This window comes from Schistocerca americana, chromosome 5 (assembly GCF_021461395.2).
Source record: "Schistocerca americana isolate TAMUIC-IGC-003095 chromosome 5, iqSchAmer2.1, whole genome shotgun sequence".
Taxonomy (NCBI): Eukaryota; Metazoa; Arthropoda; class Insecta; order Orthoptera; family Acrididae; genus Schistocerca; species Schistocerca americana.
Window position 1 is genome coordinate 252,258,307 of NC_060123.1, and position 18,582 is coordinate 252,276,888.

General features: G+C 45.6%; 1 protein-coding gene across 1 annotated transcript in view; it reads left to right on the forward strand.

The window, feature by feature from the left end:
* Window positions 1-451: 451 nt before the first annotated feature.
* The window catches only part of LOC124615531, a 167,819-nt gene continuing 149,688 nt past the window's right edge, over window positions 452-18,582 (forward strand). The window contains exon 1 of the mRNA XM_047143493.1: window positions 452-503. The gene's annotated coding sequence lies outside the window, so the exon portion shown is untranslated. The remainder of the gene's footprint in view (window positions 504-18,582) is intronic.

Here is an 18,582-nt window from a genome sequence, read left to right on the forward strand (position 1 = left end):
AATTGTGTATTGTCTCATTTGTACAGAAAGCTCTTGTTGAAGGGTCACACAAAATTTTATTCACAGCTATTGGGTGGGCCTGGCTGATAGGTCATACATCATACGTTAATGTATAGCTGGGAGCGTAACTGGTAGAGCCGGGGGTGAGCCGTCAGTGGTCCACGCCGACGTGAACGTGTTACGCAGGTTTATTCATTTGTCTGTTCCGGATGTATGATAAAGGACAGTCCGGCGGATTTTGGCAGCGCTGCCCCGCTGGGCATGAATGGCGCCGGCGTCACTGGAGGCGACCCGAGCGATACGGCGCCGTGTGGGCGTTGCGGCGAGGCGCGCCCACGCACGGCCGGCGTCGCGACGCCTCCCCTCCCCCACGGCTCCCGCCCCCCTCCACAGGCCGCTCCCCCCTCCACGCCGGCAGCCGCGCAAAGTGTGCCAGCGGGCAGGGGCCGGCTCGCCAGTCCGCGAGCGACCGCCGCCTGCGCAGCCCGTGCGTGGAAGCCTCGGTACGTGCCCTCCTGCTACCGCTGCTGCCTCTGCTGCCCTGCTCTGCTCATTGACTTGCTGGCCGCGCTGCTGCCGTGGACGAGGACGGCTGCTTCCAAATTAGCACAGCGCGGCGCTGCACCGCCTGCCGATACGTGTCGCCTTCGGTGGAGTTTGCGTCATCACCGGTCGTGTGTGTGCTACATGTCGACTTGTCAAGGGCAAATTGGCTCGTCCGTCAGTGTCTGTGATGTGCTGCTAGAACTTCTCTACCGTACTATCTCGCTTAGGAGTCCACACATGCGCACAGTTTCTCTCCTCTGAGTTGTCAAGGTATACCAATTTGAAAGATAAAAGAAGTGAGAAATTGCACCTTGATTCAGGCCACTGTAGACTGTTTCTTTTGGATTCGCTATCACCGTTGGTCAAACGGGAAAAACGTCGCATCGAGAGAGTTGGCACGTTTTCCGATACTCGTGTTCGTTCTGTATGGGATTAGATCCCAGTCCAGCAATCCCTAAATCACCACAGGCCCTCACATTAATGGTTAAATGCCTTGTCTTTTTTGTCCGCCACCAACTGAAGCGGCTGTCCGACTGTAGTGACCTGGACGTCGACGGAACTGGAGGCGCTGTCCAGCCATGCTGGCGCCAGTGTTTTCTACGTCCTCCAAACTAATACGAACTGAATGACAAATGAAATTTTGCATTCTACAACGTGTTGGGGTTTCTCCTCGTTCTAGTTGCTTATGAAGCGCGGTAAAAATTACTTATTAAGTGCATCTGTGCTTAATTAGTGTAATGTTGTGCTCACGCTCCCTAACGGAGCGATACGTAGGAAGATGAAGGTTCTTGAAACTTTGTATGTAGGCTTTCTCGTACTGGTTGAAGTCTATCTTCAAGCGCCTGACAGTTCACGTTTCAACATTTCGATGACGCTCTCCCGCGGGTCAAAGTTACGACCATTCGTGCCGTCATTCTTTGTATACTTTACATACTTCGTTAGTTTTATTTGGTATGGGTCCCACACACTTGAGAAATAGAAAAATGGGACACACATGATTTGAAGACGACTTCATATTTACAAAAAATTGTTCAAATGGCTCTGAGCACTATGCGACTCAACTTCTGAGGTCATTAGTCCCCTAGAACTTAGAACTAGTAAAACCTAACTAACCTAAGGACATCACACACATCCATGTCCGAGGCAGGATTCTAACCTGCGACCGTAGCGGTCACGCGGCTCCAGACTGCAGCGCCTAGAACCGCGCAGTCACTACGGCCGGCGCATATTTACAGCGTCCTACCAGTGAACCTAAGTCTTATGTATGACTAAGCTTATGTGGTCATTCCAGTTCATATAATTAAACTTTCGCTACTTGACAGGACTCCCGTGAAAAACGAGTGATCATAGGTTAATGAAACTTCGTGGAAACATTTGTAAGGACATCTGGAGGGGAAATAACGACTAAACCATTGAAAGAAATATATTTTAATTTCCACATGAGAGAGTACCATTCGTTAACTGCATACGATTTTACGTTCCAGGTTATAAACGTTGCTTAGTGTGACGAACATCTACATCTGCTACAGCCTGAAAATGCACTAAAGATTGCCATTTCACAATTGTTCGCAGCACTTTTCGAACGGTGGACCACGGAATGTTGAGTTGTGACAGCTCGTGCACTGTTTGAAGATCGCACACTGCGCTCAGCATTCTCAGCCACGGCCACAATAACTTCAACAGTTTGTGGTGTAACTGCCCGTCGGCTTCTCCCAGGAGCAATTCCCAAATTACTGGGTAACTCCAACTTCCGAATCATGTTCTTCAACCCTGGTGCGGAAGTAGGCGCTCTCTCTATTTGTTTAATGCGCCGATACTCTCGAAGAACAGCAGCACTGTTGCTTTTGTTTTGATAAAACAGCTTTGCGAGTAATGCCCTGCTCACCGTGTCCAGACCCGTCTTGACTGACTACAACTTTAATGCACACTGATGCTTGTGTTTCAACCCTACGTCGCCATACCAGCACCGGCACCTAACGGGAATTCATGACACTAACATTAATAACAAAGCAAATCCTGCAGCTGGATACCCAAACGGTAAATGCTTTTCCGTCTACACAGGCTCAAGTAGCGAAAGTTTGGTTATAGCTACCCTGTATTTCAGTGGTTCGTCGTGAATCACTGCAAGCGAATGTCGGCTACGTTCCAGGAAAGGGTCGTTACTGCATTCTGTTCCAACGACCGTTACTTTCCACTTCTAACTTCTTTCTCAACATTTGTTATTTCGTGCAACGAAAACTGTTAGACACAAGAAAAGATATGTTAAAGGTAGCTACGGCAGCATTATGCACGTAATGCTAATGTTATCCGAATGTTATTCGTGGTTGGGAGCTTACTGCCTCTGACCATTGAATACTGTGTGCTACTGTAGGCGTCGCACGAAAAAATGGTTCAAATGGCTCTGAGCACTATGGGACTTAACATCGGAGGTCATCAGTCTCCTAGAACTTAGAACTACTTAAACCTAACTAAGAACATCACATACATCCATGCCCGAGGCAGGATTCGAACCTACCACCGTAGTGGTCGCGCGGTTACAGACTGAAGCGCCTAGAACCGCTCGGCTACACCGGCCGGCCGTCGCACGAAAGTGCAGTCTGTTTATCACACCCACTTCTCGTCTCCTGCGTAGAAGCCGGCCTCAGTGTGTAGTGCTGAAAGGAACTTCCGCAGTTGTATACTTGTTACTTGCGTTTTAGCAGTGCAACCCGGAATTACTTGCGACTCTGAAGATGGATTTGTCCAACGCATGCGTCGTAATGACCCAAAGACACCGCCAGGACTGACCTCGAATGCCTGTTCTGTTTTGGTACCAGGCGTAGCTTGAAGAAGATAAAGTGCTCATGCACTGAGAGGGTTTGCTTCATTGTGGGCGAGCTGCCAACTGTGTTGCATTCAGTTGCTACCTCTGTGTCAACTACCATGCTGTAACAGCTGTAATTCCTTGCCAACAACGAGCTGAAAATGCACTGGTAGCCTCTGGCAAGCATATACTTCAGTGTCGGTACAGGACAGAGGTTTAAAATAGAAATAACCACGCGTCGGCAATTGGTAAGTAATACAAATGGCAAAATCCGATTCATTGGCTGTTTTGTGAAAAGCTGCACTTCGTCTACTAAATAATTTCCGTACAAAACACTTAATTGAAGGGTCTAAAGCAGAACGTTACTCCCATTAAAGTTGGACTAATGAATGACTGATTTTGTACAAAAATGAGCAATGTGTACGTCCAAAGACTTGCGTGACTGACAAAAGAGTGTAGCAAAAAGTCTGTTTAATCTAAACTGGAAAGCCCTTGAACAAATTTGTCTTAAATCATGTTGACTTACCTATAGTTGCTAGTTATATTATCTTAATGATTTTGAGATTAAATCTTGGCCGGCCGCGGTGGCCGTGCGGTTCTAGGCGCTCCAGTCCGGAGCCGCGCTGCTGCTACGGTCGCAGGTTCGAATCCTGCCTCGGGCATGGGTGCGTGTGATGTCCTTAGGTTTAAGTAGTTCTAAGTTCTAGGGGACTAATGACCACAGCAGTTGAGTCCCATAGTGCTCAGAGCCATTTGAACCATTTTTAGATAAAATATTTGTGCAGCTAGACAAATATGCTCGGTCGCAATTGGTTTGTAGCGTCTTCAATGACCCAAAAGATAGAAGCATATTCACTTACGTACAACATTATAAAATTATTAAATCTGACCGTTTACAGCCCAAAAGTATGTCAGAATACGTAAGTTAAAAGTATAGCTGCTGATTAACAGCGGGGTTCACTACCATTTGAGATCTTACATTTTCATTTTTAACGGACAGTTCTTGTAGAAGATTTTCATGTTAGTGAAAATATGTACACGATTCAGGCCCCTGAAGAAGTTTCACATAAATCGAGGCCAAAAGCTTGTGGACAAACGTCAATTGCTTTTATTCAATTGCACATAGGTGGAATCTCAATATCCTTAATATAAAATCAGAGAATTACGCAAAATTCCACAGAACGTACATGGAAAATTCTAAGAGCCGGTTATCTGGGCTGACTGCCATCTATTTTTCGTCTCGTTTAGCAGAAACAATTTAGACAAAATTGCAAGTAATGAAAACTGAAATGAAGAAATGTAAGTAGTCATTCTTCCACATGCTCCATCCGCTAGTGGAACAGTACGACACCTTAGTACATGGTACAACAAGATATCGCATTCTGGAGGACGACGGTTCAAACCCGCGTCCGGCCATCCTGATTTAGATTTTGCGTGATTTCCCTAAATCGCTCCAGGCAAATGCCAGTATGGTTCCTTTGGAAGGGCACGGCCAACTGCCCACATCCTTACCTAATCTGATGGGACCAATGATCTCGGTTTTTGGTCCCCTCCCCCAAATCAATCAATCAATCAACCAGCCAACAACCACCAAGAAATACTGTCCACCACACACTTTGTCAAGGCTTCCATCTCTGTGTGTACACATTTGCTTAGTGTTGTAATTGGAACATTCGTTCTGTTTGCAGCTCTTCGAATTTTACTGATGAGAACTCTGTGGTTTCCGAAATGTGACGACATGTTTATTCTCCCTGTCATTGCGGAAGAAATGATATTTTCCCACCGTAAGCTCAAGTCGTAAAGAAGCGGCGTGATGAGGTGGAACACACTGTAGAACACTTCGTTAACCTAAGACGTGGCTACTCGGAAGTTTGCTGTCTCCGTCTGCCGTGTTCTCCTCCTAGCCTCTCCGCTACTCTTCCGTATGACGACGCACCTGTTCCCCGTCCTGGGAATCCTCGCTGTTGCTGACGACATTGGAACAGCCTCACTTTCAGTCCGTAACCTTGTGGTCTTACACCGCAGTTCCAACAGCAGTGCGCCTAGTAGTGCTGCATGCTGCTACTGCGTTTATTGGCTTACGACGTTCCACTTTAACTCCGATGTCCACGCGTCGAGTCGTGCGTATTTAAGGTAAGAGCGGTACTATAGGTTTTGAGGAAAATGATTAATACAGATCTTTGGCTAATTTTCAGTTTATGGAGTTGTTGACTTTCATTTCTGGCGTAGATGGTTCAAATGGCTCTAAGCACTATGGGAGTTAACATCTGAGGTCATCAGTCCCCTATAACTTAGAACTACTTAAACCTAACTAACCTAAGGACATCACACACATCCATGCCCGAGGCAGGATTCGAACCTGCGACCGTAGCAGTCGCGAGATTCCAGACTGTAGCGCCTAGAACCGCTCGGCTACTCCGGCCGGCTGGCGGGTGTGTGAGAGCCTGTAACTGTAGATAAAACACATTTCATAATAGATAATCTGCCTGCCACTTTTGTAATCGTTTACTGCCAAAGATGTTTCGAAGAATTATGACTGCGTCATCGGTGGCAGTAATGAAGTATTTTATAACTGCTGGAATGCGAATTTGCTATGCACTAGCTTTGGTATTTTGCGAATTCCAGTTACATTGAGTAGGTGTAATGGGGTATATCTGGTTCCGAGAACTTGAAATGTGCAAACTTATTAAATGTAAGCAGCGTTCTAAAGTTTTTCATGATTTTTGATGATTTTTTCATAACCCGGGGCTTTCATTGTTTATAATACATATTTTTTGTAAAAGTTGCAGAAGTAAGCCCTGTGATCCAACAGATGTACAATGCCAGATAATCGTCACTGAAGATGTAATAGTTCTTCGAACTCGTCGGGAAGTTAATGCTAGGAAAGTGACTCGAAGCGTTTTCATTATCAAATAGCAAGTAATTGCTTGAATGTTAGCCACGAAAGAAGTTAAAATAATGTACGCTAGGCAACTGATTTATCCCTAGAACACGAACGAGGGAAAATTGTTACTTTGTTACTAAACCATAGTAAGTTTTACTACTCTATATTTTATTCAAAGGAAGTCGTAATTTATAGTTTATGGACTAGTTAATTACAATCGTAAGTTCTCCAGCGGTATGTCACATACAAACAAATAGAAAATTTCCGGTTTTACACCCTTTGCTGACAATACCAAATTGACCGGAACCGCGAATTGGTGTAAACTGCAATTGAAAATTTTGCGACGGTTCAGTAACCTACGGTTATTCATCTATTTGCTGAATGGGACACAATCTCATAATTTACAGCCAGTTGAAATAGATTTTCGACGATCACTCCTAGGGCATTCATTGTTTGTCACAGTAGATCACCTCAGGCTGAACGACAAATTTGTTTTCTGCTGTTTACGTTGTGTTTGCTTTTTTCTTTGCGCTGCGAATGTCATCCACTTACATAACTGTATGTTAACTTCTTAGGTCTGTCTGTATTTATGCTGCTTGATCGTCAAATACTTTATTATATCATGTAAAGGAGAGATTATTCGGAAACATTTGACTGGCAGAATTACTTTTTATTGTTGCGTGTGGAAAATGAAACATGTTATTGCGGTCTGCGAATAACTGACTAGTAATTGTGGCGCTAGCACTTTTACTTGAAAAGGCGAGTTATTTGGCTCCTAAGTAATCAATCACTTTGTGCGTGAAGTCTCGTCACGGAGCTTCTCAGGCTTCATTTAAGTTACCACACGTATTTGATTCACCTGAAGGTTCTCTAATGTGATGTTGGTCATCGCCAACCACAGAGCCCTCAGCTTTTTGAGATCCCTGTGTACCACCATTTAGCACACCTCTGATCTTTATACCAATGTAAGCTAGATCAGCCGTCACATCATGACAGTGGTACCACTGCGCTTAACCTGCCCATTGAGCGCCACTTAGCTGCGGAAGCGCCGTCACAACACGTTGTTTACAGTAGTGCTGCCTGTAGCACGCGGCGGGCATGGCGCGGCTGGATGTTTGTTTGCCTGCCGTGACTTGGCGACGTTTCACGATGTGAGGTATTCAGGCTTCGACCTCGCCCAACCAGAGCGGAAGCGCTTTGCCGAACACATTGGCCAGCAGAAGTTTGCCGACATCGAGACTACTTACATAACCTGCACTTGGAGTTTCTTGTACCGGAAGAATTACTGTAATAACTCTGTACTCCAAGAACCACTGCCATATTACGTAGTACAATTTAACGAGACAGACTCTCAAATCTTGTCGGCTGTTATCGAGCGTCGTTCTTCAAAATTTCTGAATCTCTAGGTTTTGCCCCCTCTGATTAGATATTTTTCTGAAGCACCTTCTTGAGTGCCTCATATACAGGGTGTTACAAAAACGTACGGCCAAACTTTCAGGAAACATTCCTCACACACAAAGAAAGAAAATATGTTATGTGGACATGTGTCCGGAAACGCTTACTTTCCACGTTAGAGCTCATTTTATTACTTCTCTTCAAATCACATTAATTATGGAATGGAAACACACAGCAACAGAACGTACCAGCGTGACTTCAAACACTTTGTTACAGGAAATGTTCAAAATGTCCTCCGTTAGCGAGGATACATGCATCCACCCTCCGTCGCATGGAATTCCTGATGCGTCGATACAGCCCTGGAGAGTGGCGAATATATCACAGCCGTCCACAATACGAGCACGAAGAATCTCTACATTTGGTACCGGGGTTGCGTAGACTAGAGCTTTCAAATGCACCCATAAATGAAAGTCAAGAAGATTGAGGTCAGGAGAGCGTGGAGGCCATAGAATTGGTCCGCCTCTACCAATCCATCGGTCACCGAATCTGTTGTTGAGAAGCGTACGAACACTTCGACTGAAAAGTGCAGGAGCTCCATCGTGCATGAACCACATGTTGTGTCGTACTTGTAAAGGCACATGTTGTAGCAGCACAGGTAGAGTATCCCGTATGAAATCATCATAACGTGCTCCATTGAGCGTAGGTGGAAGAACATGGGGCCCAATCAAGACATCACCAACAATGCCTGCCAAAACGTTCACAGAAAATCTGTGTTGATGACGTGATTGCACAATTGCGTGCGGATTCTCGTCAGCCCACACATGTTGATTGTGAAAATTTACAATTTGATCACGTTGGAATGAAGCCTCATCCGTAAAGAGAACATTTGCACTGAAATGAGGACTGACACATTGTTGGATGAACCATTCGCAGAAGTGTACCCGTGGAGGCCAATCAGCTGCTGATAGTGCCTGCACACGCTGTACATGGTACGGAAACAACTGGTTCTCCCGTAGCACTCCCCATACAGTGACGTGGTCAACGTTACCTTGTACAGCAGCAACTCCTCTGACGCTGATATTAGGGTTATCGTCAACTGCACGAAGAATTGCCTCGTCCATTGCAGGTGTCCTCGTCGTTCTAGGTCTTCCCCAGTTGCGAGTCATAGGCTGGAATGTTCCGTGCTCCCTAAGACGCCGATCAATTGCTTCGAACGTCTTCCTGTCGGGACACCTTCGTTCTGGAAATCTGTCTCGATACAAACGTACCACGCCACGGCTATTGCCCCGTGCTAATCCATACATCAAATGGGCATCTGCCAACTCCGCATTTGTAAACATTGCACTGACTGCAAACACGTTCGTGATGATCACTGACGTGTTGATGCTACGTACTGATGTGCTTGATGCTAGTACTGTAGAGCAATGAGTCGCATGTCAACACAAGCACCGAAGTCAACATTACCTTCCTTCAATTGGGCCAACTGGCGGTGATTCGAGGAAGTACAGTACATACTGACAAAACTAAAATGAGCTCTAACATGGAAATTAAGCGTTTCCGGACACATGTCCACATAACATCTTTTCTTTATTTGTGTGTGAGGAATGTTTCCTGAAAGTTTGGCCGTACCTTTTTGTAACACCCTGTATTGCTCCTGAGTACTAACCCACCAGCGGAACGGAAGCTTTGACGTGAAGACGATTTGTTACGGGATAATACACCAGAAAAGTTTACTTTTACATATCGCAGGCTTAGAAAAATTCTATTAAACATTTTTCAAACAAACTATTTTAAGTATAAAAGCTACTTAAGCAGTTTTAACTATAAAGCAGATCGAAAAACGCTATACTTTTTGCAACTGAAAAATTTCCTTCGTTCACTTTTGTTGTCCGCCAGATCGTGACCCCTCGAGTAGAGTGTTATTTCTGCGGCACCCTGTGTCCTGCCAGGTCGATACCGGCAACGGGACAGCTTGTATTTGCTGGAGGAGGGCTGCGAGACGCTGTCAGCCCCAAGCGACGACCGGTCGCTTTCTGTCTAGCTTCCCCGTCCTGCTCCAACTGAACGGAAGACTACTTCAGCGTTCTCACAGAGGTATACAGTTCAGTTTTTAACTCTTCCCGAAATGTGTTTCGCTCATTAAAAGTGTACGCTGATCCGTGTGGATACCTTAACGCTTCAGGAATTTGTCGCAGCTCTTGCCAGGACCTACAATGACGAGAAAAATCGAACTCACAGATGGAGTAGTGCGAGATAAGCGAAAGCCTCTCTGTCTGAAAGATGCCGTCGATCCAGATTTCGCACCAATCGTATAAGAGTGCCGCTAATAGCGTCAGTATGAGGACTCCCATAAGGTTTGCTTTAAATACATTCTGTAACGGCCGTAAATGTAAATGTGTGGCTAGGGCCTCCCGTCGGGTAGACCATTCGCCGGGTGCAAGGCTTTCGATTAGACGCCACTTCCGCGTCGATGGGGATGAAATGGTGATGATTAGGACAACTCAACACCCAGTCCCTGAGCGGAGAAAATCTCCGATCCAGCCGGGAATCGAGGTCGGGCCCTAAGGACTGACATTCTTTCGCGCTGACCATTCAGCTATCGGGGGCGGACTTTTAACGACCGTGAGAATTAGTTACCTGTGAGATTTTAAGTCGTGAGTTGATGTTAGTCAAGAATGCCTGTAAGACGACAAAGACTCCATTATCAACATGATGCATTATCAGCATGGTGTTACAAAGAACTCCGCTAACAGGTGGGCCGGCCAGTGTGGCCGACCGGTTGTAGGCGCTTCAGTCTGGAACCGCGCGACCGCTACGGTCGCAGGTTCGAATCCTGCCTCGGGCATGGATGTGTGTGATGTCCTTAGGTTAGTTAGGTTTAAGTAGTTCTAAGTTCTAGGGGACTGATGACCTCAGATGTTAAGTCCCGTAGTGCTCAGAGCCATAACAGGTGGTAAAATTGTTGTTTACTAAAACACGGCCGGTTTGAATAGTAAATTTCAACTTGGAGCAATGGGTATGTCAATCTTTTAACGTTGTTGCACCTGATGATGCGGCTTTAGTCCGCGAAACCGATTGTGTTTTAATAAACAAAAATTTTATCAGCTGAGCAGAGTTCTTCCTGACACCATGCCTTTCAACAGCTGCTTTTGCCCGGAATGTAAAATAGTTTGCCATTATCAGCACCTCACTGGGTTTGAACGAGGTCGTGTAATGAGGCCGCGGGAAGCTGGATGTTCCTTCCGTGATATCGCAGGAAGACTTGGCAGGAATGTGGCGACTCTGCACGATTGCTGGCGGCGGTGGTCACGACAATGTACGGCCGCAAAAAGACAGGACCCTGGTCGACTACATGGTACTAGGGATGGACAGACTCGTTAATCCTTGGGAACTAGTTCACTGGTGATCGCTCTTTTTTGGGAACCGTTCATTGTACTTCGTATTTGGTTCTTATGAAAAATTGAAAATTTGTAGCATAGGTGACTGAAGATGGAAGGCGCAAAGAGGGGGCACTTGTCTTCCCCCTGGAGTAGAGTTTTTATTCGTAACAGAATTCTCACACAGTTGTAATTTTCGTGATTCTGTAAAACATCTCGTTTAGCCAACTGTAGCGTTATGTGGCCGATCGCAGTGAAGTAATGTAACGTGGCGGACGAAAAACCAGCCCCGAGTACAGATTGCTCGCCAATTTAGCACGATTTGTTGACCGCTAAGAGCAGAATAGATAAACATGTAATAATTAGGCAGCGAAGAAATAACATAGAAGCAAATGCAAACAACTTCGAAACAAGAGATGACGATTGGTAAGCGACAATGAGCAGTCTAGTACTCGGGACCGATTTTTCGTTCGCCGCCCTGTACCACTGAAATAATATTGTAGGAGTTATCAAATTCTCTGTACAAAATGTGACACCATACTCTCGATTACGAAGCGTGGGCTTCATTCGGTTGTAAGTCGATCTGCCTTCGATAACAATGAACATGCTCTTTTACCTTGGATCAAAAAAAGACGGAAAATGGCCACTCGTGTGTGCCCTGCCGACGTCCTTTGCATGTGTAATTACAAAAAAATCTTGCCTTTTTACAAGTATTTCTTCTGCTGTTTATCGAAATAGTGAAGTAAGCTGATACGCCGTTTTGTTACCTGAAAAGATGTATGTATTACATACCACGTAATTTTTATGTAATTTACGTAATTATAAAATACATTTTAATTACATGTCATGGACGCTGAATAGAATACGAAAAGAATCAGAGGTTCATAGTTCAAAAATGGTTTGAAACAGAACTAGAATGGGCGTGCGAAGCGAACGAAACGAACAACAACTCGATACTGAACTAACTACGAGCAGTCGGCAGTGGAACTGCGAAGAAGGACGAGTCCAGCCGAGAGAGATTTAGACCGAGACCGAGACAGACGGGAACGGGACCGAGGCTGGAACGAGACCGGCCGACATGCCGTTCGGGAACGAGACCGACCCTTTCCCGTTCCCAGGTACTATAAGTAGAAAGCCGCGACCGAAGTGAACTATGAAAGACTGTTCCTTAGAATCCGTTGCTCGCTCGTTCAGTTCATCTTGGTGAACCGTTCCCGAACGACCCATCTCTACATAGTACTACCGAGAGCGTCGTGTTCGGCTTATGGGTCTGGGGCATCGTACTGCATCTGCAGCAGCAATTTGAGCAGCAGTTGGACAGCATAGACACAAACGAACTGTTACAAATCCATTGCTTCAAGGACAGCTCCGAGGCAGACCCCCTACAGAGTGCATTCCGCTGACCACAAACCACCGCCCTTTGTGACACCAGTGGTGGCAAGCGAAAGCTCATCGGAGGGCAGGGTGAAGATCTTTTGTGTTTCGTGATGATGGAAGCTGGTTCTGCCTCGGTGTCAGTGGTGGTCGTGTGTTGGTTAGGAGGAGGCCAGTTAAAGGCCTGCAACCAACCTGTCTGTGTGCTGACACACTGGAACTGCAGCTGGAGTTACGGACTGGGGTGCAACTTCGTATGCCAGCGGGAGCGCTCTCGTGGTTATCCGACGCAGTCTGGTTGCAAATTTGTACGTCAGTCTCGTGATTCGACCTGTTGTGCTGTCGTTCATGAACTACATTTCAGGAGATGTTTTCCAACAGAATAACGCTCGCCACATACAGCTGTTGTAAGCCGACATGCTCTATAGAGTGTCGACGTGTTTCTCTCGCCTGCTCGATGGCCAGATCTGTCTCCAGTCGAGCACATATGGGACAACATCGGAGGACAACTCCAGCGTCATCCACAAACAGTATTAACCGTCCTTGTATTGACAGGCCAAGTGCAACTGACATGTAACTTCATCCCACAAACTGACATCAGACACCTCTACAACATAATGCATGCACGTTTGCATGCTTGCATTCAACATTTTGGCGGTTACATCTATTACTACGGTAGCAGCATTCCACATTTGCAATTGCTTATCTCGCGCTTACGTTATCCTGTGATCTTCCAATGTTAGACACTTAAATATGTAACCTAGACAAACATATGCCCGAAATTTCATTGCTCTACGTTAGTTATTTTTGGTGTTGTGAGTTTTTTCTGTCATTGTACAAGGAATAGTGTCAGATGTTACCTTGGTCCTCTCTCTCGTTATCCCACTTGAAGCATCTGCTAGATTTGCCCTTATCTCCAAAGATGATTTTGTAGGGCAAGGGCCTGGCGCTGTGGCTGAGCGGTTCTAGGCGCTTTAGTCCAGAACAACGTCGCTGCTTACGGTCGCAGATTCGAATCCTGCCTCGGGCATGGATGTGTGTGATGTCCTTAGGTTCGTTAGGTTTATTAAGTAGTTCTAAGTTCTAGGGGAATAATGACCTCAGATGATAAGTCCCATGGTGCTCAGAGCCATTTGAACCATTTTGTAGGGCAAGGACCGAGCGAGGTGACTAAGGCAGTGTTCATCACACTGGACTCGAATTCAAATCCCCGGCCGATCATCCTCATGTAGGGTTTCTGTGATCTCCCTAAATCACTTAAGAAGAATGATGGGGTGTTTCATTTTAAGGGCTCAGTCTGTATAATTTTCCAATGTCAGCTCGTGCTCCGTCTCCAATGACTTCGACGTCGACGATACTTTAAATCGTCTTTCTTTCCTTCCATTATAGAGTAAGGGAGAGCATAACAGTAGAAAATAAACCAACATTTTTGTTTAAAGCCAACACAGAACATTTCGAAGTGTATTTCTCGATCAGCTTATGATTCCGTATTTGTGGCGCACATAGACAATAGCGAATTTTACACGTAATTAAGATCTCATCATTTAACATCTCTTTTTACATGTAGGTAATTTTTAATCGTTGGAAATTGAATACCTGAGGTAGCAAGTCAATCAAAACTTTTTCACAGCATTTTGCAATTCACTGTCCTTCGAAGGAACACGCGATTTGTGTGGCTGTAGTCTCCAGACGAGTAACAGAAACTGCCTCGTAGTTCATTGTTTCTCTCTGTATCACTGTGGTTTCTCTAGCCCCTTTGTTATTCGACAATCTTTCTTTCTCTCCTGTGTAGTTTATACCGTCTAGTACGGTAACCACTTTTAAAAATGGTTCAAATGGCTCTGAGCACTATGGGACTTAACATCTGAGGTCATCAGTCCCCTAGAACTTAGTACTACTTAAACCTAACTAACCTAAGGACATCACACACATCCATGCCCGAGGCAAGATTCGAACATGCGACCGTAGCGGTCGCGCGGTTCCAGACTGGAGCGCCAAGAACCGCTCGGCCACACCGGCCGGATTATCCACTTTTATCGGGATTTGGCAAATTTTTATTTTTATTATTTAGCCTCGTGGCCGTATGCCCTCCCTGACATCCCAGTCGCTAAGGTAACCTAAGGGAGGGGAGTCGTGTGCGCCACCTGTCTGTGAATCGCATTGCAACTGTGTGTATCGTATTCTCTGAAGCAGAATTTGGGGACCAGCCAAGCACTTGCCTAAACGAGCGTGGAAACCGCCTAAAAACCACGCTCCTGCCAGCCAAGGTACCAGCTAACGGTCGTTAATCCGCCATTTGGATTCGATCGCCTGTCTCGCAAGCTAGAGCGCTGGTTCATTAAAAGCTTTACTCAAAATAAGTGCGAAATAAGAACAGTCGATTTACAGTCCCCAGGTACACGAACTCACCTTCCTCCATACAGCTAGAAGGAAAGAATTGCTATCACGTCAAGAGACCGACTGGAGATGAATGTAATGATCTTCACTTGGTACGACGTGGTCTACATGCTGGATAAAAGACAGGTGCATACGTGTATGATGTGATGACGCCCAAACTACAGAACCAGATGGTGCAGCAACGAAGCACAGAATGATCTCGTAATTATGAGGAGTCTGGTATGAATCCTACTCATGACAAGGTATTTAGATTTGCCGGAGTTAAGTATGTTTGCAAAATCCTGTGTGGTACATTCCCGCACATGTCATTGCCCGCCTGAGCTTATACCTCATGTCTAACGACGTCGTTGTGGATTAGTCGTTAATTATGAACGATCAAACAAAGAACACCCAAGCTCTAGATTTCTGCAAAAAGAAGTTATGTGTCTTAGCTGCCTCGAATGGTTGAGCACACCCTCGAAAAGGACTTCAGAGTAAGGTGGTAGCATTTAAGCTTATTCATTGGCCATTTTGCCTGAAATTGTTTACAGTCTATCTGAAACTGTGCTCAGTATTTCACGTAATGACAGTGCTACTTGGTTATGAAATAGATTTGTTAGCAATAATATTTCTTACGACTACTATACGCTACACATTTCTGTTTTCCACAAGATAAAAAGTAAGATGCATAGATGATTGTAGAACTCACTTTCACTAGTGTTTCTTCGGCTTTAAGCTAAAACTGTCCGATGTTTCTGCTAAGGTACACACTAAAATAAATATATATTTCTGTACAGGATAATTTTTCGATAGATGCACGTGATGATGGCAGCGTGCTGCCGAAATACGTGGCGCTAGTTAAATAGTAGTAACAAGTGATTGAAGCGGTAGAAATTATTCCCTAACTTTACAATACAGACACAGACTTCAAAGATTTTTAAGAAAAAAAATTATAAACCGTAGGTTAAACTACGGATATTTTGTTCGGCCCCTGCGAGTGTATGTGATTCGATATAACTTCCCTTTCGCCCCGATATTTTCTCCGTAAACAAATATTAAAACAGCTAGTTCATACAGATTGCACTCCATATAAGTGACACTACTGTGACGTAATTATGTATTCTGATAGATACCTTCTAATCGTGTAAACACATGATGCGTTAAAACACAGTCTTATTTGGAGCTCAGTAGCTGAGTACTTAAACGGTAGAAAGCACCGGTCAGTAGACTTGGTTCTACTCAACCTTCGTCGCGTGTGGCTGGAGTTCCAGAGAACTGTTTTCTCTCCTAATATTTAACCGAAAAACAGGAAGATTAGAATTAACATCGCGTCGTCGACGAGATCGTTGGAGACTTTGTACGAGCTCGGTTTATACAAATATGGCTGAGGAAACGTCTTGAATGTGAGTCCTACTGGGTCACATCCCCTGCTGTTGGTTGCTACAGGCTGTTGCAGTTACTACTTGCCGACGGTAACTGCACACATCAAGAAAAGTGTTGCATATCCCAGATATGTCATGCAGGTGTGCTTCTATTACGACTGTTTGTGTAAGCGATCCGAAGGTCACCCCTGGTATTGTTCGTAAACATATGCACGGTTACCGTTAGCGGCAACTACGGGTAGAAAGCTGCACTTAAACGGATTGGAGCATTTCAGTTGAACGTAAAGCAACAGTAGAGACGCATTAGATACGTCTGTGGAACAGTAGAGTGAGCATCCGTCGCGCCACGATAGGCAATCGCGACCGATGATTGGGTCCACATCATCACGTTACGCGCAGAAGGCTTGTAACCAAGGGTGTTGCTCGAATTGGCTCCAATTGACTGGTGGTGTTGAGGAGTTACACCGCACAGGCTGTGCGTTCGACATGTGCACAGGATGGTCAATAAGTAGGACTTTTGAGTCCTAGGAACGTGGGCCGAGTATTCCAAAATTGACTTTGGCTCGCGAAGAGACTGCAGGACGTCATGTATCGCATAAAACTGTTAGGAGACGATTGCAAGGTGCGAATCTGGTTTCCCGACGACCGTGACGACCACCACGTCGTACACCACACCACCATAGACTCCGTTATAGATGGGCAGGAAATCATGCAGAATGAAGGCCCCCGGAATGACGTCGGGTGTTGTTTACGCACGAAACTCAGATGTGTTTGTGCCGTGATAATCGCAGACAACGTGTGTGGAGACAACGTGTTTGGAGACAACCCGGTAATATCTAATGCCTGTGTCGGACATGGGCAAGAAGCTGGCGGTGGAATGATGTTTTGGGTGACGTTACATTGGACCACCGTAAACTTCCCGTGGTTGTTGAGGGCGATTCCGCTCCTCTACGATGCCAGAACGAGATCTGCAACTAGTAGTGGGGACATCATCTCTAGCATTGTGGTGACAATATTATCTTGAAGAAAGGTAACTCGGGCGCTCATTGTGCTGTTCTCGTGAACACGCTCCTTCAGTAAACTAAGATCTCGAGAATGCAATGGCCTGCCTGTTCCCCAGACGTGACTCTAATCAAACAGGTGTGGGATCTATTGAAAATAGCTGGTTTTGGACGTCGACAGCGGCCACGCACTTTGCGCGACTTCGCCATGGAAGAGTGGGATGATCTGGACTAGGGCTGGCTTGATGGTCTCATCAGTGGCTTGATACGACGGATTCACGCCTGCATCCCAGCAAGACGTCGTCCCCAGCACGCATAGGCGTTGTGAGAAACCTCTACGGGGTACAGACTGTTTTGTCGTTACACAAATGTTTGTTTGGTGATGAGTACACTTTGAAAATGAATAGATACGCGTGTCCCAGAGCCAGTTTTTGTTTTCCGTGCCATCAGTTTCGGAAAAAAGGGGTGATGCATAACTCTTGGTGATCTATGTATATGAGTAACCGATAGTCAGGGGAAGGCACAGTATGTGACTTCATCCGTCGTCTGCTGAGGCCTATCCGCTGCATCTGGCTCCGTACAGTTCTGGTATGAATGGATTCCTTACGCTCCGCTTGAAAATCGGCGGCTATCTGACAGACAGTAGATCGACGATCACCCCATATAGCTCTGCTCAGGCCGATCGCCAAATGCTTGTGATCGCTGTGTGCTGTGGCTTACACGGGTGGAAACATTGCCTCTGCGTTACTGAAGATGTACTCTAGTCACTGTTGACCTCAAAACCATAATTCTTGTATAATCTCCGATATGCTATGACCCCACGCGTCTTGCTGTGATTCATTGTCGGTTAACTCGTGACGTACTACGGTATTCATTACACGCCTGCCTGTTCAAAACGGCTCTGAACACTATGGGACTTAACGGCTCAGGTCATCAGTCCCCTAGAACTTAGAACTACTTAAACCGAACTAACCTAAGGACATCACAAACATCCATCCCCGAGGCAGGATTCGAACCTGCGACCGTAGCAGTCGCGCGGGTCCAGACTGTAGCGCCTAGAACCGCTCGGCCACATTGGCCGGCGCGCCTGCCTGTAACTGAATGCTAATGTATCGTGTACACACTGGCGCTTTATGCCCGTAACATTCGAGAACATGTTCAAAGAGGAGAACCCTTCCAGTGACTTTTGGTCGCCCAGTTTATTATGGCTTATGAATTTTGACAGATGTGTTTCCGGAACGAGGTCTGAAACTTTTGCACTTATTTAAATTATTTACGATTTTTTTTTAGAATTTATGGAAACATCTAGGATATCCTGGCCAACTATCACAGCTGAAGAGATAACGATTGGTTTTCTTGTACTGCAGTGACGATGTTATTGAAGTCAGTAAACACCTGAAACTATAAGTTAAGCTGTCGCAGTGTTTTTTAACATTTTGTATCA